General features: G+C 35.8%; 1 protein-coding gene across 2 annotated transcripts in view; it reads left to right on the top strand.

Annotated features, from left to right (window-relative positions):
* Positions 1-25,423, top strand: part of LOC106869103 (mitogen-activated protein kinase kinase kinase 2) — a 275,673-nt gene that overhangs the window by 150,553 nt on the left and 99,697 nt on the right. For both annotated transcript variants that reach the window (XM_052978489.2, XM_052978488.2), the window contains one exon: positions 12,094-12,135. The gene's annotated coding sequence lies outside the window, so the exon portion shown is untranslated. The remainder of the gene's footprint in view (positions 1-12,093; positions 12,136-25,423) is intronic.

A 25,423-nucleotide genomic window follows, 5' to 3' on the forward strand; every position in this document is an offset into this window, starting at 1 on the left:
AATGTTTTTCCATGACAGGAGTGGCTATAATTATTTGAGGTGGTTTCCAGGGAATTCAGTACTCAACCTTAAATTTCTGAAGTTACATTGGATATGAAGAGATTTGTTCTAGTAAGAAATTTCAGGTTGTTTAGTTAGACCAGAGGTTCCTAAAGTGGGCAGTACTTCCCTGTCCCCCCCCCCCCATCGTGGGCAGCAGAAAGATCAAGAGAGGCATTGATTGAAGGAAAGTGGGGCAATAAAAGGGTGGCCAAAAGGAGGTGAGGAATGTAACCCCCACTACACTACCCCTCCCCTGCCCACAAAATAATGGGTTAATTAGGTTAAGTTTTATTTGTGAAATACTGTTGTTTGGATTTGCTGCAGAAAGCGGTCTACATTTGTGGTGCTGAGTGAGGGGCAGGGCACTAGGAATGTGGCTCGAGTGTCAAAGGGGCAGCAGCCTGAAAAAGTGTGGGAACCACTGGTTTAGACTATTCAGGTAGTTGACTAAGTGTTAAGTACAGCCTACAGAGCCATCTTATCACCTTTATGTGCATTCCAACAGTGATTGGAGGCAGTGAGACCATAGATGTTGCAACTATTGCAGTGAGTCTATAGACATATCTATGTGTGTCTCACATAAGATATGTCTATAGACATATCTTATGTATGTCTCAGCTGAATGGAGAGAGAATGTTTTTCGGATGTTGTACTTGCTGTACTACCTGAGTGTGGACTATTATCATTGAAGCTTGTTACAGAAACAAACTGTGCCTCTTGCATCTCCAGATGGTCTTTTGTATTTAGCATTTATGTTTTGTTGTATAGATGGTCTTTGAGTGTTATCTGTGTATAACCTGTTATGATGTGTAATATGCTTGTTTGTGTTCTTCATTGTTCAGTGTGGAGAGGCAGGACTGGCATAGTCCACAACGGATCTTATTGTTTGTATACCATTATTGTTTTTTTCTGTTGGATAAATATGGTGACTGTCATTGCTGTGTGTTTGTGTCTCATTTTCCTTTCTTGACTGTCTTATAAACTCACTTAAGCCAGAAAATTATGACAGACTAGAAAAAGATATATAATACCCTTTTAGCATAGTTTAATGAAATGAAAAGAAAAATATCCAAACAGTTGATTTTCTTTTTTTTTTTTTCTGTTAAATGATATGGTTACTTCTATGAATTAAAAAAAATTAACTGTTGGTAGATTTTGAAAATGAATTGTATCTTTAAACATTGGTGATTCTTTGAAAACTAACTTTAATATTTTATCTCTCTCAATCTGATAATATTTACATTGAAATATATATAATGCCATAAAGTTTCTGAATAGGCTCCACAAGAACATAAAAGTGATTCTATACAAATGACATATGTTGTGTCTTGGAGTTGTATGCAAATCTTGGTATTTTTTCTCTGTGTGTTTATGTGTAAATATATTTATGTTGTTGAGTCTGAAGGTTGGTCGCATTTGATGTTCTTTAGTGTTGCTCATCAGAAGAAACAGTGGATTTGGTATGAGTTTATGTCTGTTGTTGAGAAACTAAGTTTCTAGAATGCTTTTATTAGGGTTGAAGTAGTTATACAGAAGTGTCTGGAGAATTGTTGAAGGATGTGACATCACATGCATATGAGGCTGTTTTGTGGTGTGTAGCTACCAATTGAAAAGAGTGGGTGTGGAATGGATCCTTATGATACTACATTTGGAAGATTTCAAAAATTAGAATTTATTGTGACCTAGCTATGCAGCATGTCATTGCTAAACCTGCAAGAAATTGCAACCAAATCTACCCAGTTATTTTCCTATCTTTGTTTCATAATGGGACGATAAATATAGTGTACCTATGATTGATTCTATTATCCAGTGTAGCCCACCATTTTTTAAAGATTTGAGATGTGACTTGGGAGAGATTTTGCTGATATTTCAAACAGGTTACTACAGAGAGGTTGCCTCTTGGTTGTTTATTAAGGGTCCCTAAATTTAATATTTTTAAGCTAAATGTGAATATTAGGGTTTAGAATAACAAATGTTGTTTTAATGTTATTCTAATATAAAAATAATGCATATAGTCTGAAGGAATCTAACCCATAGGACTTGACCAAACACTGGACTAGGTATATGTGTAGGTAGGTGCATATGTATGTATGTATTAATAAACACAAAAAGTACAGAACTGAAAACAGAAAGTTGATTTCATACAAATGTTTCAAAAACGAAATGTTAAAATCTGTGAAGACTATAAATAAAAACAGTAACTATGGATAAATACAACCTAGCCAATAATGATTTCAAAGTTTGACACAAGGCCAGCAATTTTGGGAAAAGGGGATTAGTTGATTACATCGACCCTAGTATTCAACTGGAATGTATTTTATTTTATTGAACCTTGAGGGATGAAAGGCAAAGTCAACCTCGGTGGGAATACCACTAAGCATTTTATCTGATGCTCTAATGATTTTTATATGAAAGACATATAAAACAACATTGCTTTTATTACTGAGATGCTCATTTACAATCATCACATGATATCAAGACAAGGGTAGACACAAACATACACACACATACTCCTGTGTGTGTGTAGACACAGACAGACAGACAGATAGATAATATGATGGGCTTCTTTCAGTTTCTGTCTTACTTATCCAGTTACAAAGCTTTGGTCAGCCCAATGCTTATGCTCTAGTAGAAGACACTTCCCCAAGGTGCTGCACTGAGGGATTGAACCCATTTTATTTCTTCCCATGCTGGCCGGATTTGGGGAGTTCATCAGTGAGTTAATTCTTATTTAGAGTTATCATTCTCCTAGATGGTTAATGAAGGATGTTTATTTTTGGCATTTTTCTCTGGCTGGATGTCCTTCTAAACATCAGCCACTTAACAGAGAGTACTGGATGCATTTTATCATGGCACCTGCACTAGAGAAGTTAGCATGTCTATGACAGGACTGAAGTGTCCTCTTGACTTTTTCTTTTTCTGTTCTTTTATCAATCACTTTGTTGTGTGTACTCAATGCTTTTAGTTGTGGTAAGTCAGTAGCTTCAAGAAAAACGTCTACAAATGGAATTTTTGAGAGTTGACATTCTTTTGAGAAATGAGTGGGCATAGTGACAAAAGGAGTAGAAAAAGTGAGTTTTGGAAGTGGCCAAAACCCAACCACCTTCAAGAAATTGTGTTAGTGATGGACACAGCAGAGTGTATGTGTGTATATACAGGGTTGGCCAAAAGTCACCCGACAGTAAATCAAAATACTGTAAATACTATCTGTAATTCTATATTGACTCGACTGGGAAAATGTGTTGCTCAAGAAGGACTTCTGTTTGAACAGTTTTCATGTTTCATATTTAGATGCTTTTATTAAATTCATTCAGTTGTTTGACATAAATAAATCTTGGAATTAAATGGTTTTGATTTATTATCAGGTGACTTTTGGCCAAATCTGTATGTATATGTGTGTGTGTGTGTGTGTATGTACATGTAGTATATTTTTTTTTACATACATTGACAAATGAACAGAGTAGGATAAGGAAGAATTTGTGTATTTCAATTTATGCCATGTATTTTGTTTGTGTGTGTGTGTGTCTATGTATAATATATATTTATTCTTTCTGAGGGATTTTCTTTTTTAGTTCCTGTCCTATATTTGGCAGTGGCTACTAGTATTCATGTGCGTGTATACACACATGAACACACAAGCACACATATATATACATATAAAAATATATATATATATATATATATATATATATATATATATATATAATCTGTGTTTTTGTTTGTCCATGTGTGGTATATATACGCACATAAGCACATGTGTATTTTTATTTGTATGTTTGAGAAGAAATACATGCAATTTTGTGCATCCCAATTTACAGGATAAGTGAAACCAGTATTTAGTATTGTTTTAATGACAGCTAATGCACTATATAGGGCAAACAATGCTTCAGGATATATTTTGTATTAGGAGTATTGTATTACTACAAAGACAAGAAACTGGTGTAATATCAAATAACAACTTTTATGACATTTGTAAAGAAACATATAAATAGTGTGTATATATACAAACACACATGCATATACATCTGATGCATATATGTCTGTGTGTGTGTGTACATATATATATATATATATATATATGTTATTATTATTATTATTATTATTGTAAGGTGGCAAGTTGGCAGAACTGATGGAATAAGTACCAGTTGAGCATTGGGGTTGATGTAATCAACTAACCCCTCTTCTCCACAAATTTCAGGCCTTGTGCCTATAATAGAATGGATTATTATTGTAACCATTATTATTATTCAGGCAGTAAGCTGGCTGAATCGTTAGCACATTGGACAAATGCTTAGCAGCATTTCATCTGACGCTTTGTGTTCTGAGTTCAACTTCTACCAAGGTCAACTTTGTCTTTCATCTTTTTGGATGTTGTTAAAATGCAGTACTAGTTAATTACTGAGGTCGATGTAATCAACTAACCCCTTTCCCTTAAAAATGCTGGCTTTGTGCCAAAATTTGTGAAAGTGTGAGTCCAAGTTGCTAGGGTGTTGCACTCACAATTGTAACATTGTGGTTTCAATTTCTGATTCAAATGGTTTGTTGTGTTCTTGAGCAAAATACTTCATTTCACATTCCTCCAGCCCACCCAGCTGTAAATCATTAGCCCTGAAATGGGCTGGTGTCCTGTCCAGGGGGAGTGTTATGATCTCACCTCAGTCACTTATATGCCACAGAAACTGAGTAACTGGCCTATATCTGTTTTAAGACTCAATGATAATAATACCAAAATTTTAAACAATTATTGTTGTTGTTGTTATTATTATTATTAGTAGTAGTAGTATTAAGGCGACGAGCTGGCAGAATCATTAGCAAGCTGGACAGAATGCTTCGTGGTATTTTGTCTGCCACTACATTCTGAGTTCAAATTCCACCAAGGTCGATGATATGCAACCAGTGTAGCACTGCTCCTTTAATGTTTGTTTTAGCCTGCACATGTTGTTTAAGAGTTATGATGACAGTTTTGAACCTTTTCTTTTCTATTTGGTACTTCGTGTCAAGATATGCCATTGCACATTCTTTTCCATTGTCCTTTTGACCACTCTTCGATGCGATTCACATCTTTACGCAAAGTTAGAATATTGCCTTCAATTCTCCGCTTCCACCATGGCTCCTTCTGTCCATCTACTTTCCTCTCTTTCTTTCCAACCAGTTCACCTACTAAAATTGAAGCGGATCTGATCAAGTCCCTTGTTTCTGTTAGATCTTTTGTCAGAATGTGTTTCAGAATCTCATCAACTTTTGGGGTCATGCGTTTCACGTTGTTATGGTCAAAGCTTCTTAAATTCACCAGCCTAGTCTCTGTTCTTGTAATTCTTATATCCTTGAGTCTTTTCCTGAGGATATATTATTATTATTATTGTTAAGGTCATGAGTTGACAGAATCGTTAGTCCATTGATCAAAAATGTTTAGCAGCATTTCTTCCAAATTTCTACATTCTGGAAATATGCTGTGCGTAAGAAGACCCGGCAAGCCAAGTGAGACCTAAATCGAAGGCCTCAGGCAGCCCACTTATACGTACCTTCCTCCATTGGACACTAAACTTCGCTTGCGAAGACCTGTTGAGGCAAGTGAAATCGAAATCGAATTAAATTCGACGACTGGCACCCATGCCAACGTCGTCTCCTTCATTGGAAACGAACTCGGCTTGCGAAGACCTATTGGGGCAAGCGAAAGCAAAACCGTCAATGGCACCTGTGCCCAGCATCGCCTTTCTGGAACTTGTGCTGGATGGCACGTGTAAAGACATTCGAGCGAGATCGTTGCCAGTGCCGCTGAACTGGCTCCTGTGCAGGTGGCACGTAAAATACACCATTTTGAGCGTGGCCGTTGCCAGTACTGCCTGACTGGCCTTTGTGCCGGTGGCACGTAAAAGCACCCACTACACTCTCGGAGTGGTTGGCGTTAGGAAGGGCATCCAGCTGTAGAAACTCTGCCAAATCAGATTGGAGCCTGGTGTAGCCATCTGGTTTCACCAGTCCTCAGTCAAATCGTCCAACCCATGCTAGCATGGAAAGCGGACGTTAAACGATGATGATGATGATGATGAGCTCAAATTCCACTGAGTTCAACATTGCCTTTCATCCTTTCAGGATCAATGTAGTCAACTTTCCTACTCTTCTGAAAATTGCTGACCCTGTGCCAAAATTAGAAGGAATTATTGTAACACAATACTATAACCTCATAATAGCCAAATTACTTGTTGGTTTTGTACCAGAAGCTGAGAACCAACCCCAGCAGTTATCAGAAACCTGATGATTGCCAGGGTTGGCTCTCAACTACTGATATGAAATTAATTAGTAATTTGGCTATTATGAGACTATAATATTATTGAATTTTATTAATAATAACTAACTACATTCAATTAACTAATTCATGACTGCCTGTTTTTGTTGACTCGTGGCTTTTTAGACAACTAACACGCACGCACACACACACACACACAAGATTTTTTTTTTTTTTACACTCAGTTTTTCCATTTTTGTATGGGTGAAACTAAACCTTATTGAAGCAGATTTTCTTTGGCTGGATGCTCTTCCTGTTGCCAACTCACTTAAGCAAGGTTGTATTTTTTCATTCCACTAGCTGTTACTTGTCTGCTGAAGTAAAGAGCATTTGTTCACTGGAGAAAGTAAATGGTGCCACACTTTTACTCAGATACTTCCAATGTTGACACACTTGAATTCACACACACACATGCGTATACAGCAGACTTTCTCAATGATTCTGTCTTCCAGTTTCACTCAGTAGAGATTGTTTGGTCGAAGGCTATAGTAGAAAATACAGTTCATAGTGTCATTCAGTGGAGTCAGCTCTATAACCTTGTGACTACAAGGCTCAGTTTGTAACTGTACAGCCATGCTTTTGTGTGTGTGTATGTGTGTGCGTGTGCTTCAAGTGATTACAACTCAAATGCATTTCACAGCACTGTACCAAGAATCTGTTTCCCATTAGCTTTTATAGTCTCTCAGTTTCATTGTGCATGTCTCTCCCAATAACACCAATGTAAGTGAGTGGTTCTTGTCCTCTGTTAGAGTGCAGAAATCTCCAAAATACATTTCATCTGTCCTGTTGTTCAGCATGATAATACTGGCTTGCAAAACCTTCCCTGTGTGATGAGTGAAATATGTCCATAAATTTCTCTTTGGTATTGTGTTCTTACTATGAGTTGTTTAAAGACCTCTTGAGAAGCCTAATATATTTACTGTCAAGATATTCTTGAAGCACTTTGTTCATAGTCCAGGTTTTGGCTCCATAGAGAAGAATATTCTCTTCTTCATAAATATCAAGATGAAATCAAAGTGTGTGTGTGTGTGTGCGCATATGCACGTGCACAAGCAGGCATTCAAGTCTCCAATTTGAAGATAACTTCTCCTTTTCCTCTCACCAGATTTGGAGATCTGCAAAAAAAAGAAGTCATAATTGTTTGCTCTTGGACTACCTATTCATGGATCAGATGCTCAAATTCACTGCAAACATTTCATTGTGTTTTTTGTACTTAAATTAATATCTTTACCACATTTCATTTATTTTAGCAGCTCTGATCTTTTATTCTGAACTAATTCATAATATTTTTGATAAATCAATTTTTCTAATCAAATAGCCAACTTAAATTTTGACTATATTTTTGAAGTTCAGTATTAGAAAAATAAAACTAGGAGAAATTATGACAAACACAAGTTTATATCATTTGTTCCTATTTATGTTCCACCATTGTGATTGTTTAGAACTCTGCATTGGATTTTCCATGTGCTTAATGATAATGGATCATCAGGGAACATTTTATTGCATTATGTTACAGAGAACTAATGTCTGGAATTGGATAGGTGGCGCGACATTTACTTAGTATTTTGATAGAAGTAGAGAGAAAGCTAAGAGTAGAGAAAGATAAAGAGAGACAAAGAAACAAGGGAGAGAGAAAAAGCAAATAGAAAAAAAAGAAACAAAAAGAAGAGAGAAAAAAATAAAATTCTCGAGTCTTCAGAAGAAAATTTAACTTGCTGTAAAATATTTCTGCAGAAAAGAATTTACCAGCTCATATATCTTGGATGGTACAGCTACTACTGGCACAAATATTGTCAATTACATTCTCTACCTCCCTAAATGCTAACTGATTGATTGGCCAAGATTCCTTTATCATTATCTTACAACCACTGATGCACAGTTGTACTTCTGTCCACTCTGATACACTTTCCTATTCACTTATCTTCTTCTTGTCATCCTTAATGTCTCCCTCCACCAACTTTACTCTAAACACTTTGATCAGTCCTAAAATAAGAAATCTAGAATGTTCTCTCTTATATTTGTCTTTTCTACAAAAAGCGTCAATAATATACTTAAATTCCAATTGAACATCAACTCCATCAATCTTACAAGTCTCAAAAGAACCTGCAAAACTCACAGGGGCCATTCACTGTAACTAATTACAAAAATATTCAACAGTGGAAGCATCCCAATTTAAACCTCCAATGGTCTGTCAGATTCGTTTTATACCAATGTTACATTATCTTATTTATGATTGTTCAGTATTTCTCATTTGATAATATAATTTACACATGAATATACCACAATAATTACATAATACCCTGTGTAAATATATTTAGATAATTTTGGATAAAAATATATATATTTAATTTTGCTATAAAACAGTGTGTTTCAGCCAGTGAAAAAAACATATGAACTGAACAAATGAAGTGCAGCTACTTCGACCTTGTTTGATATCATTAACTTTCTTATGAGCAAGATTGTGCATTCATTAGTTAGATTGGATACATTACATATAAACAGTATTTTTCATCCTTAATGCTACAGAACTAGCCCTTATGTTCTTGCAGGAATTTTGGAGACATTTTCGTTACTATTTAGTCCATAATTCAGTTAATTAATCATGCTATGTTTCCTCAGTCTCTGCACAAGAATTTTTGCATACTTATGTGCAGGCACTTACACACTCTCTCTTATTAATGGCATGTAATTAATACAACAAACCATTAACTCCTATAAAACTACAGACTCTTAGTTGGAAGATGAATGATCTCCTTCTGTCTCTTTGTTTCTCTGTAGAAAACGTTCATTAAATTAACCTATTTTTTAAAATTAATACCAGATACATGAACAAAATGAACTTATTTCTCTTCTACCTCAAGGAAATAATTAAATAATTGTTAGTAATTAAAAAACAATCTATTGGAGTTTAGCAAGTTATTTTCTGAAAGTTGTTTTCAATCTTCATTAATGCAGATGTTGACTGCAGTTTCCATAGTTCAGTTTGATTATATATATATTAGGGGTTACTTTAAATGCTTGTATGGAATTAATAAAAGGTTAGGGGTAAAGTGTAAGTTGAACTAAGATTAGTCTTAGGTTTAGAGTTTATCTTAAAGTTTCCGAATCAATGATAGGAAATAGTGTTATCTGTTTTGTTTTGGGTATTTATACTCAGGTACTGTGTTTCTACAACTGTAAATACTATTGAAGCTGTCATTGCAGTGATTTCTATTACTATCATTACCTTAACTACTTCACTAAATGCTATATACATAACATTGCTGTATACACATAATTACCAGCATGGAAAAATACACATCAAAATGATTTGGCTACTATTTGTAGTAGATAGAACTATCTGCTACAAATGGTTGCTGCATTTCACTCAAAGACAATATACCATTGTGCATAAAAAGATAATGCTGGTGACATTATTATTAGCTGGCAGATTAGTTGTATTTCATCTGTCTTTTTACATTCTGAGTTCAAATTCTGCCAAGATCAAGTAGACATTTCATCTTTTTGGTGTCAATAAAATAAGTACCAGCTGAGTATTGGGTGGGTATGGGGCATTGTAATTGTCTAGCCTTCTCCCGCAAAAAATTTCAGGCTGTGCTTGTTGTAGAAAGGACTATTAGTATTCTTATTATTATTATTAATGTTAAGGTGGTGAGATGCAGAATCATTAACCAAATAATGCTTAGCAGCATTTCTTCCAGTTTTATGTTCTGAGTTCAAATTCTGCTGAAGCTGACTTTTTGTTTTCCATCCTTTCAGGCTCAATAAAATAAGTACTGATTGAACATTGGGAATGATATAATCAAGTTAACTCCACCCTTGAACTTGCTGGCCTTTTGCCAAAATTTGAATCATTATTAGCGCATGCCGAATGGTTTCATTGTTCTGCACGCATCTCAGACAGTCCCACCTGATAACACTTCCATGCCTCTAGGGTTTGTCTCAAACTGGGAGTGCTCTAGACATATCTTAGACAGGAGCACTTCCAGTTTGAGATAAACCCTACAGGCATGGAAGCACTATCAGGTGGGACTGTCCAAGATACACACAGACAAAACCATTCTGCATGCACTCATGCAGTGTACACGTATTGCTGACTTGTGGAATTACAATGAACAGCTGTTATCACATGTGGGATGAATTTGACTATTGGCAGGGCAGGTGATGTTCCTCTGTCTAGTAGCTATGAGGAAAGAGGTCGTGTTATTGGTCAAGGCTGAAAGGATTAAGGAAAACACATTCCTCTTCAGTCAAACTCTCATCAAATTATAATTATTATTATCATTAAAGCAGCAAGCTGGCAGAATCATTAGTGCATTGGATAAAATGCTTACTGGCATTCCTTCTGGTTCTTTATATTCTGGGTTATAATGCTGCTAAGGTTAAGTTTGCTATTCACCTTTTGAGGTTGATAAAGTTTTGCTATGGGTTGGCTGTGTGTATATCCTTTAGTTCTACATCTCTGTGAGATCTAATCACTTCATACTGGGTCTTTTGTTAACTTCTCTGTACTTTATGTATCTTCTATCATTGACAAATCCAGCAAGTATTATTTGCAGTTCTCACCACTCTCAGTAATCTCATTTCCATTCATGGTTTTTTTGTTTTTTGTTTTTTGGTTTTTTTAAAAAATAATCATCAGAGATCTTTAATTTTCCTATACAATAATTTTAAGGCTTAAACTGATTGTCTAAAACAAGAACAGATCTCATGTTTTAACAGCTCATTTCAAATTTCTTTGGTTCTAATGCTTTCATATCAAACTGTAAAATCTTACAGAACCCCTTCCATTGCTGTTTTATTGATGAAGATTTGAACTTCTAAGTAAGGAAACAATAAAAATTACATAACACCTGATACAGATAAAATTTTGATTACTTGCTAGTACAGCATCACATCATCATCATTATTTAATGTCCTCCTTCCATGGCTTGGGTTGGACAGTTTGACAAGCCAGACAGCTGCACCAAGCTCTATTTGCTTTGGTATGGTTTATATGGCTGGATACCCTTCCACTTCAGTGTCCTGATTTTTTACATGACACTGGCCCTAGTGAGGTTACCAAGTTACTCACAAGACAAAACCCGCTTGATTGAGGAGTTACCGTATTGAGAGAGATGGCTTTATGCCAGATGATGAGAGGTTAAATTATGATAGAGGGACAGAAATAGGTGTCTTGCTGTAGAGGAGCGCAGGCTACTAACCCCAAGATTCTGAGTTCGATTCCAAGCAGTGATCTGAACAATAATAATAACATCGAAAAATACCTTAGGAATGAGAACCCAGGTTTGAAATATCCCCCAAGACACCTGAAGAAGGCTGGAGGGTATATCAGCTGAAACGTTGTGTTAACAACAAACAAGATGAGGACAAATATCCGTCGAATGTAAATAATGTAAATAAGTTCTCGGTAATCATTATCATCACCATCATCATTATCATCACCATCATCATCATCATTCTTTTTTCCACGCTGGACAGTTTGACAAGTACAGATGAGCCAGAACAGAGTAGTGATTTATGAAATTTCAAACTCCAATGAATTGCTCCACTCTACTTTCAGTATTGAGTACCTTGTTTTCTTCCTCTTATCTACATTACATAATCAGTCACTTTTTCCATTCATCCATCCATAAATCTACTTCCAATTTAATTGTATAGTTAAATATATAAAATCATATATATATATATATATATATATATATATATATATTTATTCAGTATGTATAAATTTATTCAGTTTTCTTTTCATTTATCTTTTTTAGCTTCAACTATATAAACCATGCCGAAAAAGAAGTTTTATTTAGGTAAGTGATTGTTGTAAGCTGTAATTACTAATTGTCTCATATTACTAAACTTCCATAGAAGAAGCATGAATAAACTGAAATTAATGTAAACCCTTAAAAAAAAGAACTACATTTCTCTGTTAGCATTTAGTGATAGTGATCATTGTTTAGCTTCTGATCAACCATGATCAAATTGAACTAATATCAGAGGTGCTCCAGCTAAGATTATGCCATAATTTTTCTCAGACATATGCTACATTGTTGGAACTCCGTCGCTTACGACGTCGAGGGTTCCAGTTGATCTGATCAACGGAACAGCCTGCTCGTGAAATTAACGTGCAAGTGGCTGAGAACTCCACAGACACGTGTACTGTTAACATAGTTCTCGGGGATATTCAGCGTGACACAGTGTGACAAGGCTGACCCTTTGAATTACAGGCACAACAGAAACAGGAAGTAAGAGTGAGAGAAAGTTGTGGTGAAAGAGTACAGCAGGGTTCGCCATCATCCCCTGCCGGAGCCTCATGGAGCTTTAGGTGTTTTCGCTCAATAAACACTCACAACGCCCGGTCTGGGAATCGAAACTGCGGTCCTATGACCGCGAGTCCACTGCCCTAAACACTGGGCCATTACGCCTCCACTTATTCTACATAGGAGCATGTTATTCAATATGTTTTTAATACAGAAGGATGTGATTTGAGAATGATTTGGTTGTTATTTCTAGCCCTACAAGCCACTGTGTAGAAACTCGCTGCATTAGCTTATGGAGCCCTTAAGCAAAGAATTTTACTTTCTTCATACCATCACCATCCAGCTTTTAATTTAAAAAAAAAAATTTTGTTGTTTCTTTTTCAGTAAGGTGCATCCAGCACACATTGGAGGTGGGAGAAGTGAAGGTGGTGATGGTGACAGTGGGGGAAATGTATATCTTCTAGTTAGGACCATAACACTTTAAAATGTTCTGCACTTTGTTTTTATAAGATATTGTTATGTTTGTATATATATACACATACACACATGCATGTGTATATGTAAGGATTGATTATATGTGCTTACATACCTGCATATCAATCTCTCTCACTCTCTCTCTCTCACACACACACACACACACACACACACACAATTTGATTAGCTGCAGTTGCTATACTCAGGTTTTCACCCCATTTAACAGTGGCATGTTTTTCTGAATTGGTTAAAGAACATGTTTGCTTTGTTAATTATTTGCACAGTATGAGGAGAGACCCCAGGTATCAACTAAATACAATCTAGCATCAATACACACACACACATATATGTATACACACACACACACACACACACATATATATATATATATACACACACACACATTCTAAGAAACAGACACCTTTACCCAATTTGTATACACACCAACATAAACATATGAAACACAGATTTGAACACCAAATCCAGTGTACATAAACACACACATACACATACGAATACACATTCTCTCTCTCTCTCTCTCTCTCTCTCTCTCATTCTTATACATAATACACACACACACACAAACACACACACATCAGCTTTATTCTTTCATTTTGTTATAACTGACATCTATCCAAAATCTCTCTCTCTCTCTCTCTCTCTCTCTCTCTCCCTCTCTCTCTCTCTCTCTCTCTCTCTCTCTCTCTCTCTCTCCATGTCTTCACCCTATCTTGATATGTTTGTGTTTGTTGCTCTCTATTAATCAGTTAATTGACTAGGTTCAAGGTATTGCATAATTTCTATTGCAGAAATCCTCTGACACTAACTCACTCTCTCTCTCTGTTAGCTTCCCTATCTTTCTCTATACAAGTGTGTGTGCATGCACACTGTGAATACATAGGTACAAAACAAGGTGAAGAAAATAGTACTGGAATATCAGGATTTTGTTGAAACTAAAAAGCTTCACAAACTGTTACTCAGAATTTCACATAACTGATCATCAGGCAGAAGTTTGATGGTCAGTTATGTGAAACACTGAGTAACAGTCTGGGAAGTTTTACAGCTTCAATAAAGCATTATATTATCATCATCATCATCATCACATCCACTTTTCCATACTTGCATGAATCAACACAATTTGTTGAGCACATTTTTTACTGCCAGATGCCTGCCCCACCTGATATTTTTTCATGAAAGACTAGAAATGAATGACACCACTTATATGAGAGTGACTTGCTTACACATGCCAAAACAAGGGGACACAAACATGCATGCATACACACACACACACACACACACACACGCACACACATGCACACTAATGGGCTTCCTTCAGTTTCCATCTACCAAATCTACTCAAGGCTTTAGTAGAAAACACTTGCACTTGGTGCATACATTGGGACTGAACCCAAAACCATTTAGTTGGGAAGTTAACTATTTAAACACACAACCATACCTGCACCTTATATATATATATATATATATATATATATATATATATATATATATATATATATATATATATATATATGTGTGTGTGTGTGTGTACATATTTTCGTACACATACACACTCAATTTTTTATATGCTCCTGCCAACCTGACTGGTTCCTGTGCCTGTGGCATGTAAAAAGCACCAATCAAGCATGGTCAATGCCTGAGTCACCTGACTGACCCCCATGCCGGTGGCACATAAAAAGCACCCACTACACTCTCAATGGTTGTCATTAGGAATGGCATCCAGCTGTAGAAACCTTGCCAGATCAGATTGTAACCTGGTGCAGCATCCTGGCTTGCTAGTTCTCAGTCAAACTGTCCAATCCATGCCAGCATGGAAAGTGGACGTTAAACAATGATGATGATATATATGTATATAGATGCGTTCTTACATGTGTATGTATGTGTGCATATATCATATTCCCTTTCATCATCTGATTGCTCATCCCATTGTTTCATGGTAGCATTGACTTTACAATGAAACCATCTTCCTAACACTAGGATTGTTCATCAGAGTCCCAAGACAGTTTATATTGAAGTTAGACAGGTTTATTATTGAGAGAGGGTGGTGGGGAAGAGATTCACAAAGACAGTGTTAAGGAAAAAGTGTGACAAGAGGGAAAATAAAAAGTAGTGCTAAGGCTTGTGAGAGGAAGTTAGTGATAGGACCAGGGGCCTCAGTTGCCTTAAAAATGTGAAGGGGACAAACCAACATTTGTTGAAACCTAAAGGAGCATGTTAGTATTGCTTATGGTGCCTTTCCCAGACCCTATCACATCAGTAAAATTTTACACTAATTAAATTTTTTCTATATTCAAATGAAGTTCAGATATAAAAAAAAAAAAAGCTTAAAAATAATTTATTATATCAAATAAACAAAAAATTTAACATAGATGTTTGAATAATAAAATATAAAATAAATTTATTGTCTTTTAGAACTTTCCAAATATATCATATCTTGCATCATTGTTGTCAATAAATAATTTAGCAACTTCTTCACAACTAATCTTTTTTAAAACATCTCTATGCACATTAGAATATGATTCAACCTTTTCTAAGTCATGGTCGATTGCAGCCAAGTTTTGAATCTCTGCAGAGTGCCAAAAGATCTTTCAGCTTCACAAGAACTAGTTGGAAACACTAAACGTAGCCAGAGCATTCGCTCAGCATTTGGAAACATGCGATGGACTTCTGGTTGCATTTCACTAAATATTTTACAATAATGATTTCTATTAAAAAGTATTTATTTCTTAAAGAAAGTTCATCAAGCTCCAGATACTGCATGATCACTTCAGCACAAAAATTTCCATTGAGTAAAACATTGCTCAGTTTTTCATAATCTACTAAATCCTGTAAAAAAAAAAAAATATCTTTCAGATTTGTTATTGCAGTATCCACTACCTGCAAATACTGCACTCTGTAATAATCTAAAACAGTGCAGTGTTGATATTTTAATGTATTTCCTTCCTGGTACTTTTAGGAACTTTTCGTTGCCTGGGTAGCTCCAAAGGAGAAATATTGAGTTAATAAATCATTCTTTCTGCTGTATTGAACAGCTCCTGAAATTTTTCTTCACTGCATAGATTTTTTAGCTCCTCTTGATACTATGCAACATGTCACCTGGATTGATGGTGGTACTTTGTTTTTTAATTGGGAAAAAGTAGGGGAGACTTGTCCCTTGGTACCCCACTGAAACAATGCTCTTGAATAGGACAATTGAGAGGGTTGAATAGGAGGAAATGCAATGCTACTCCATGTTATGCATGGGTAGATAATGTGGTACTTGACAATTAAGAATTGGGTCATATTTTCAAGGTAACACCACCAAAAGTGCATTGCAACAATCAGGGAATCAGAATCAGGGAGGATGGTAAAAGCTGCCAGAGTAATCCCTCTCTGTTCAATGATAATAACCGAGGAGAAAGGTGGGGTAGCAGGCTATAGCTGGTGGAGGTGTGAAGAAGAGAAATATTCAGTGTGCACAAATTGAGTATTTTTCTTTCAGTTGTGAACAGCATAGCATGATGAGTAGAAGAAAGGATAAGAAAATGAGAAGGGACAGAATAGGCACAGTAATTGGGAGAGTAGATGCGGGCAGGGTGCATACACTACCCCAATATTTCAAAAAAGTATTTGGCCAAGCTTATATGTGAGATTAGGTCTTCTGTAGCACCAAATATCATCATAGTCACCTTGCATCTCCTTTATCAGTTGGGGCCCATTTTTCTTACTCACTTGTGTCTGTCTGTCTGTCTGTCTATCTATCTATCTATCTATACATACATACATACATACATACACACACATGTACATATATGTGTGTGTATATGTTTGTATGTTAACTTTGATGTTGGTTTGGTATCATGAAAATATCAAAAGCACTTGATAAACATCTCTCGCTCTCTTTCTCTTTTTCTGTACACACACACACACACATTTTCTCTTCACATGGTCAAACATACAAAGTAAGTTAAAACACATATGTACAATTTCTGTATAGTCTCCTTATTTTACTATCTCCAATCAAGTGTTGTGCACAAGTTCTGGTCTAATTGTTACAGAGAAGTCAGCTTTTGTAACTTACTAGAAATTTTGTTAATTATCTAAGTTTGTTGGCCAACTCAAGCTGACTTCTGTCTCTCTTTTTTTCTCTCTTCTCCTTCTGCTCCCCCCTCTCTCTCTCTCCCTCCCATTTTCTGAGTGCTAGTATGTGTGTAAACCAGTCAGTCTTAAAAGGTTTGTGTATATGTGTAGGGCTTGTTTCTGTGTTTGTTGGGTGTTATGTATTGTAGGAGAATTCTCTGGGAACTGTGTGTATGAATGTGTGCCAGTATTTCAGTTTTGTGAGAGAGTTCGTATAAATTACTGTTCTGCTGAAGAAGATAAGTGTATGAATATGTGTGTCTCTTAGTGTATGTCAGTATGGTTGTCAGTGTCTGTGATCATGTTATAAATATATGAGTCAGTTATATAATATTGCTGTCTTATTTGAGGAAGATATCCAAAATACACTATAAGGTTTATTAATTTACTAGCTTAAAGCCACACTCCATGCAAACTTTTCAGCTATCTCCTATGGAGGGCTGATTAGGTCTGCAGCCCAAAACAAAAGAGAGCTAAATAGCATGACTATAATATGTCTATAATGACTATATGCCCTGGTGGTGTTTGATCAGTGGTTAAGGACAGATGAGAATTAATTCTGTAATGCAATCATTCTATTGTTCCAGTCCCAAATTGAATTCCAACTGTTGGCCAATTTGTCCCAAAGTTCTTATCTCGACATAAAAGTAACAAAGTGAATGTCATTTATCTCCTCCTTGATCTCTGACATCATCTGACAAATGTCAAGCAAGATGGTGTGAATCAGCGAGGCTTTACCTCCTAGAAATAGCAGCCCAAATGCTTTTAAATCAGATTTCAATGCTGGATGTTCAAGAACCAAATGAAGGGTAGATTTTCAATCCTGGGATCATGTATAATATGTTCTTGAAGAGCAAATGTAGACTGAGATATAGGGGTCCCAGAGAGAATTTCACTTTTATTAATTATAGATTAATCAATTAAGGTAGCAAGCTGGTAGTGTTATTACTATGCTGGACAAAATGCTTAGCAGCATTTCTTCCAGCTCTTTACATTCTGAGTTCAAATGCCCCTATGGTCAGCTTTGTTTTTCATCTTTTCAGGATTGACAAAACAAGTAGCAGTTGAGCACTGGAGTCAATGTAATTGACATTTCCCCTCCTTTCAAAATTGCTGATCCTTGGCCAAGATTAGAAAGAATTTATTAATCAGTTTTGTATAAAATATTGCTTTGAAACAGTGTTAGTGTTGCTGTTGTGCTGACCTATCACATGGAAGTAGCTAACAAAATTTGTTGGTAATCACACATTTATCATCATATTTATAGAGTTGTACAGTATCCAATGTAACAAGTTTCTGCATTTGACAAACATTCTTACTTTGGTTACACTGTCTCTATTGTCTGAATATTTCAGAAACAGTAGGTCCCTATTTTGAAAATGTTGGGGATTCTGTAATGTGTGTGTGTGTGTGTGTGTGTGTGTGTGTGTGTGTGTGTGTGTGTGTGCACATATGAATTATGTGTATGTGTATGGTATGCATATGTAGTTCTCTCACAAAAATACAAGAACTTATCAATTATTCAAAATAAAGTCTTTTGCCTTAAAATAGCATTCATACAAGAAACACAAATGAGCTTAATGCAACCTTCTGTAACTGTAAGTTGAAGCATCCCCACTCATTTGAATTAAACTCACTGACTCCATCCCAATTTGCTTCATTTGATTCACACCCACCATAAGGAATCTACTGAAATTTGAACCAGCATTCAACAACTGCTTCCATTTTGTCCACTTTAGGCGCAGGAGTGGCTGTGTGGTAAGTAGCTTGCTTACCAACCACATGGTTCCGGGTTCAGTCCCACTGTGTGACATCTTGGGCAGGTGTCTTCTATTATAGCCTCGGGCCGACCAAAGCCTTGTGAGTGGATTTGGTAGACGGAAACTGAAAGAAGCCCGTCGTATATATGTGTATATATATATATATATATATATATATATATATATATATATATATGTGTGTGTGTGTGTGTGTGTGTGTGTCTCTGTGTTTGTCTCCCCTAGCATTTCTTGACAACCGATGCTGGTGTGTTTATGTCCCCGTCACTTAGCTGTTCGGCAAAAGAGACCAATAGAATAAGTACTAGGCTTACAAAGAATAAGTCCCGAGGTCGATTTGGTCAACTAAAGGCGGTGCTCCAGCATGGCCGCAGTCAAATGACTGAAACAAGTAAAAGAGTAAAGAGAGTTCTGCAATCATAAAATGAAATTTATTTCAACTAAGACTTTAACCCTTTAGCATTCAGATTACTCTGTCAAATTTCGAGCTTATTTATTCACACTGTTTTGAATTAGTCATGCATTATCTTGTAGCTTTAAGATTTTGATGGTGTGATAGTTTATTTTTAGAATGACATTGTAGTGAAGATGTGGGAGGCCAGATCTGGCTCATTTGAACTTCAAATGAATAGGATATTTTGGCTGAATATGGTTGGTTTAAATGCTAATATGGGTTAAGTATCACCTGATAGCTTATTTGACCAATTGTATTCAACTACTAGTTGAATAAGCCATTAAACAAAACTTAGTTCCAGTCGAAACAAATTTTATAATGAATTTGACTCTTCTTTCTACCTATTAGTAAATGTCTACCTATGAGTAAATGTTCTGTAGTTATTCTTATTCTTGCTATAGAATAATCACTTGAAATCAACACACTCATGCACACATACACACATGTCCATATAAGCAGTTGTACAATTAATTCTTTCTATTATAAATACAGGGCTTGAAGTTTTGCGGGAGTGGGTAAGTCAATTACATCAGCCCCATGCTCAACTGGTACTTATTTCATCAACCCCAAAAGGCTAAAAGGCAAAGTTGACCTCAGCAGAATTTGATCTCAGAACATAAAGTTGGAAGATAGTTGCACAATTAGTGCAGACTGTTCAATTAATATGCTACATTTCTCATTCCCAAATTTTTCTGTTTTGCCCTTGGCTATGTATACCTGCCGTCCCACACCACAACCACTGGATTTTCTTTTACTATATTCACTCCACCATTCAACTTGTAGTATTCCCAGACTACTACCTGGTAACCTATCAATCTGGACACATTGTGAGAGCACAGTGTATTCAGACTGTCACACTATCCTCAAGGCCAACAAGCATCATATCATAAGGTGCTCAGTGAGATTTCAGTTTGTAATCATGAAGTATGTATGTAAAACATTGCATATCCCTTCACATTACTCTTAAATATTCATTAAAAAACCTTTAGTACCATATTAATGTGGAGTGGCACTAACATACTAGATGTAAGCAAGCCAAGAAGTTACACCTGTATGAGAATAGTCATTATCTAAATGACTAATCCTGGTAAAAAGAAATGGTGGGGATGGTGGGAGACATTCTTGAAATTTTAATTACTATCAATTAAAAATAGAATGTGATGGAAATAGGTCTAATCTTGAGTAGTGTGGTGCCTACTATAAATGTACTTTGTCTTATTGGATCACTTCAAGGTTTAGTAAATAAAAGGTAGGCTTCCTACAGCCTGTGAGCCAACTCTTGCCTGCAAAGGGATTTTGACAGGCTTGTATGCAACTATTTTGATGCTTATCTGGCCATAAATGATTTTTACCCTTTATTCTAAGCATTTCAAAGTGAACTTTCAAGCAACACATGGCATCAAATTCTGCACTGGTCCTTTGATTGAATTAAATTATATATTTTTCTTTTTTATACTTAATTAACCTCCATTCAGTTCATCATGTTCATACTTTTCATGCTCTAATTGTTTTTTGAATGTTTTAATAGATTCAGTAGATACCTTATTCAAACCTTGTGCAATTAAATTAAGTTTTTTGATTATTTAGCATACTTTACAAAGCAAAAATGATTTTCTAGTATGCCTCATTGATTTAGTGAAAAATATAACTCAACGTACTTCAATGAATTGGCATATTTCAAAATTTTTACACCTTTTATCTGGCCCGCTTGCCATTGTTTAATATGTTATTCATCTTGCAAATGCAAAAAGGCTGCTGACTTTTTCTTGTTCAACTTTCTACAGAAATTGACTGAATAAAGAAGTAAAGAGGACTTCAGAGATATACAGAAAGTGACATTATAAATTAAAAGAATGACTGTGAAAAAATACCCAGGAATGCATACCACATGACTGTATGATTAAGAAGCTTGATCTCAGGTTCAATCCCACTGTGTGGCACCTTGGGCAAGTAACTTCTGCTGTAGCCTGGGGCCAACCAAAGCTTTATGTGTGCCCTTGTCTTGATATCATGTGGTAGTTGTAAATAAGCATCAATCTCATGCAAGTAATATTGTTCATTTCCAATCTTCTATGTAAAACATGTCTGACCATAGGAAATATTTCTTTACTTGGAATCAGATGAGAGTTGGTAACAGGAAGGGTATCCAGTCATAGAAATATCTGCCTCAAATTCCATCTTACCCATGTAAGCATTGGAAAAGTTGACATTTAATGATGATGATGATGATGATCTGTCCAAAATTAACTCAAGCTATTAAACAAAAACACACATAATGCCACTTACTCAGTCTTGTTGGCATATAAGTGACTAAGATCACAATATTCCTCCTGAACAGGACACCAGTCCATTGCAGGGTTACTCATTTACTGCTGAGTGGACTGGAGCAACATGAAATGAAGTGTCTTGCTCAAGAACACAATGTGTCACCCGGTACAGGAATCAGTACTTGAATCTTGTGATCATGCATGCATCACCCTAACCCCTAGACCACAAGTCTTCGCTCCAACATATTCAACACATTTAATTTCTATGGCTCATTGTGGTTTGTCATCATAGTAGTAGTAGTAGTAGTAGTAGTAGTAGTAGTAATAGTAGTAGTAGCAGGTAGCAAATTGGCAGAGTCAGTGTATCAGGCAGAATACCTCACAGTCTTTGTTCTGAATTGCTGCACCATAAGTTCAATTCCCATTATGGTCATCATTGCTTTTGTTCCTTTGAATGGAAAAAGTACCAAGCTGGGGTGGTGGATTGGCTGGGCTGTAAGAACGTCATAGGATGCTTTCTGGTATTCTTTCCCTGCTCTTTGCATTCTGAGTTTAGATTCCACTGTAGCCTACTTGGCTTCAGTCAGTAGACTTATTCTCTCACCACTTGACTCTTTGCATGTCTTTAGCAGAGTCCACTCTTTTGCAAGCATTTGAGCCAGATTTCCAGTTTGAAGATATTTCCCTCCTTTTCTCTCACTTTTTTTCAGAGGCCCTTTAAAGGGTTATGAGTACTGCCTTCTCTCCTACTGAAACATAAAAATAAAATGTAGTCACTATTCTGCTGTGGTAATGTGGGGTACAGTGTAACTCCAATATGTTTCTGCTGAAGCAGAGTTATAATATTTAGCAACTGGTTGGCCTTTCAATCCAGCACATTATAAGTACCATGATTCAATTCTCTGTTGTTTTTTTACTAATGAGGTACAGGAAGAAGTTTCGCATGTGTGTGCAAGAAAGAGAGTGAGAGAGTGTGTACATGGTCAGTTTATTTTATTTTCCAGTAAAAAAGAAACAAAAACATTTCAAATATCTTTAGTACGTGCGTGTTTGAATGTGTGCATATCAAGTGTGTGAGCTTAAAAAAAGGAAGAAACAGAAGTTTGGTAGAGGACAAAGGGGGTAGAGAGAGAAAGAGAAATGGTCATGATTTAAAATCACTCAATACTCCTTCAACCATGATGACGGAAATGAAAATAGTAATAAAAAAAGGTATGAACATTAAAGAGATATATGATATGTTATAAACTGACATGACTTAAGTATCGATCACCTCTCTCTCTATTCTAGAATAACCAAATTCTACTACTGATTACCTCAAATGTAATGAATCAAATCTGGGACATTTGATGTACATACGTCATGATGGCTTTTTGTCTGTATTTAATATATATATATATAGCTGATGTCGCACACTTAGAGCAAGAAATAAGCTTCCGGTGAATGAACGTCATGGGCTCCAATCCTAGAGGATACCATTTCACTTCACTAGTGATATTAATGTTGTTAGGTATGAAATCAATCAGTGTTTCTCATATAGATGTGGGCGAAGATTGAAAAAGGGACAGACATATGGCCGTGTATATTGAAATTAAGGTGGTTTTCAACTTTATGAACTTGTCCAACATTATGGCTAAGATAAAATAATTATATGGATATATATATATATATATATACTCTATTTTGTCTTCTCTTTAATAAAGAGGTGAAGATAGACAGAAGTTTCACTGATATTTGGAGCAAGGCTTAGTGTTTGTTATTTTGAGAACCAAAGCTGTGATTATCACAACTTCCTGTTTTTCTCTCTTCAAAAATATTGGTGTGTGTATGTGCAGGCATGGCTATGTGATTAAGAAGCTCACTTTGCAACCACAGAGATCAGTTTCAGTCCCAATACACACTACTTTGGGCCAACGAATCTGGTAAATAGAAACTGTAGAAACATGCTGTGTGTGTGTTTTCTTCCCCACACCATCACCACTTGACAACCATTGTTGGTTTGTGTATGGCCCTATGACTTAGCCTTTTGGTGAAAGAAACTGATAGAATAAGCACCAAACTTTAAAAAATACAAACAAGCATTTGGGGTTGATTTGTTCAATGAAACCCTTTAAAGTGGTGCCCAAGCATGGCCACCTCCAGTGACTGAAACAAGTAAAAGATTTTTTTTTCTTTTTTTTTTTTTTTTACCTCAGTTCTTTCTTGCAATAAGTATAATTAGAAAAATGATTTCTAACATTGGCAGCAGGAGAACACAGTTGAGTAAACTGATTCCCAAGGAATTTTGAAATAATTGTTTCTACTTTAAGCACAAGGCTATCACTTTATATCAACCCTGGCACTTGACTGGTACTCTATTTCATCAACCCTGAATGGATGAAAGACAAAGTTGATCTTGACACAATTTAAACTCAAAACACAACTAAAAAGTCAAATACCAAATAATGATGATAACTAATGATGATAATGCCAAAAACACTTTCTGAATAAACACCGGACCTCAAAATTAGGAGCAAAGTTTCCCTAATATTTAACATATTTTATCTCCTGAAGAATGAAAAGAGAAGTCGATCCTGGTGGAATTTGAACTCAGAATGTAAGTGGACCCAACTAAATATGACAAGGCATTTTGTCCACTTCATTTTGTCATGCACTAATAATAATGTAATTATAATAATTTCTCTCACTGTCACATGAGTAACAGTGAAACAGGGCTACAATGAAATAATGAAGGTGTACAGAAACATGTGTATGCATGTGCATGTGTGTGTGAAAGAGAGTAGATGGTGGTGCTGATTACCTTCTTGTTGGCCCTTATGGAGCAGCCCTATAATCAAAAGCCATATCTACCCCATCTCTTTAATATATCTAGGACTACACTGCCTCCAGTGTGTGTGTTGTGTGTGCATGCGCGCTTAAAAAATACTATAGGGCATGGTTTAACCCTTTTGACACCAACCTGCCTGAGACTGCCTCAGGTTCTATGATACAAACTTCCAGTTTTAAAGTGATCTAAATTAAATCATCCATCGAAATTCCCTGCTAAGTAATGTTCTAAACACTAACTTAATAATGAGAGTTACTTCACTGAATTCTTCATTATTTTCAAAATTATTTTAAGCCAGTGGTTTCCAACCTGGGGTCCGCAAAGGTAGTACTGTGGTCCTTGAACTAAATTCAAAATTTCATGTATATATATATATATATATATATATATATATATATATATATATATATAGTATTAGGGAATACTATATATTTATATATTTTTTATACTGTGAAACTTAATTTAATTTTAATTTTTAATAAATTGATTTTAATTGAGTTTTTACCTGTAATATTGGATTTTATCGCTAATATTATTATTATTATTATTATTATTATTATTATTATTATATATATGCACACACACACACACACACACACATGCGCGTGCACACACAATATATATACACATAAGGATAAGCATACTAAAAGGGGTCCATGGGAAAACTCATTTAAATAAAAGGGTTGGGAACTATGGTTTTAAGCAAATGGAGTTTTTCAACAGAAGTCGTCGTCGTCATCGTTTAACGTCCGCTTTCCATGCTAGCATGGGTTGGACGATTTGACTGAGGTCTGGTGAAACCAGATGGCTACACCAGGCTCCAATCTGATTTGGCAGAGTTTCTACAGCTGGATGCCCTTCCTAACGCCAACCACTCCAAGAGTGTAATGGGTGCTTTTAC

This window comes from Octopus bimaculoides, chromosome 2 (assembly GCF_046866305.1).
Source record: "Octopus bimaculoides isolate indiv1 chromosome 2, ASM4686630v1, whole genome shotgun sequence".
In the NCBI taxonomy this organism is placed as follows: domain Eukaryota; kingdom Metazoa; phylum Mollusca; class Cephalopoda; order Octopoda; family Octopodidae; genus Octopus; species Octopus bimaculoides.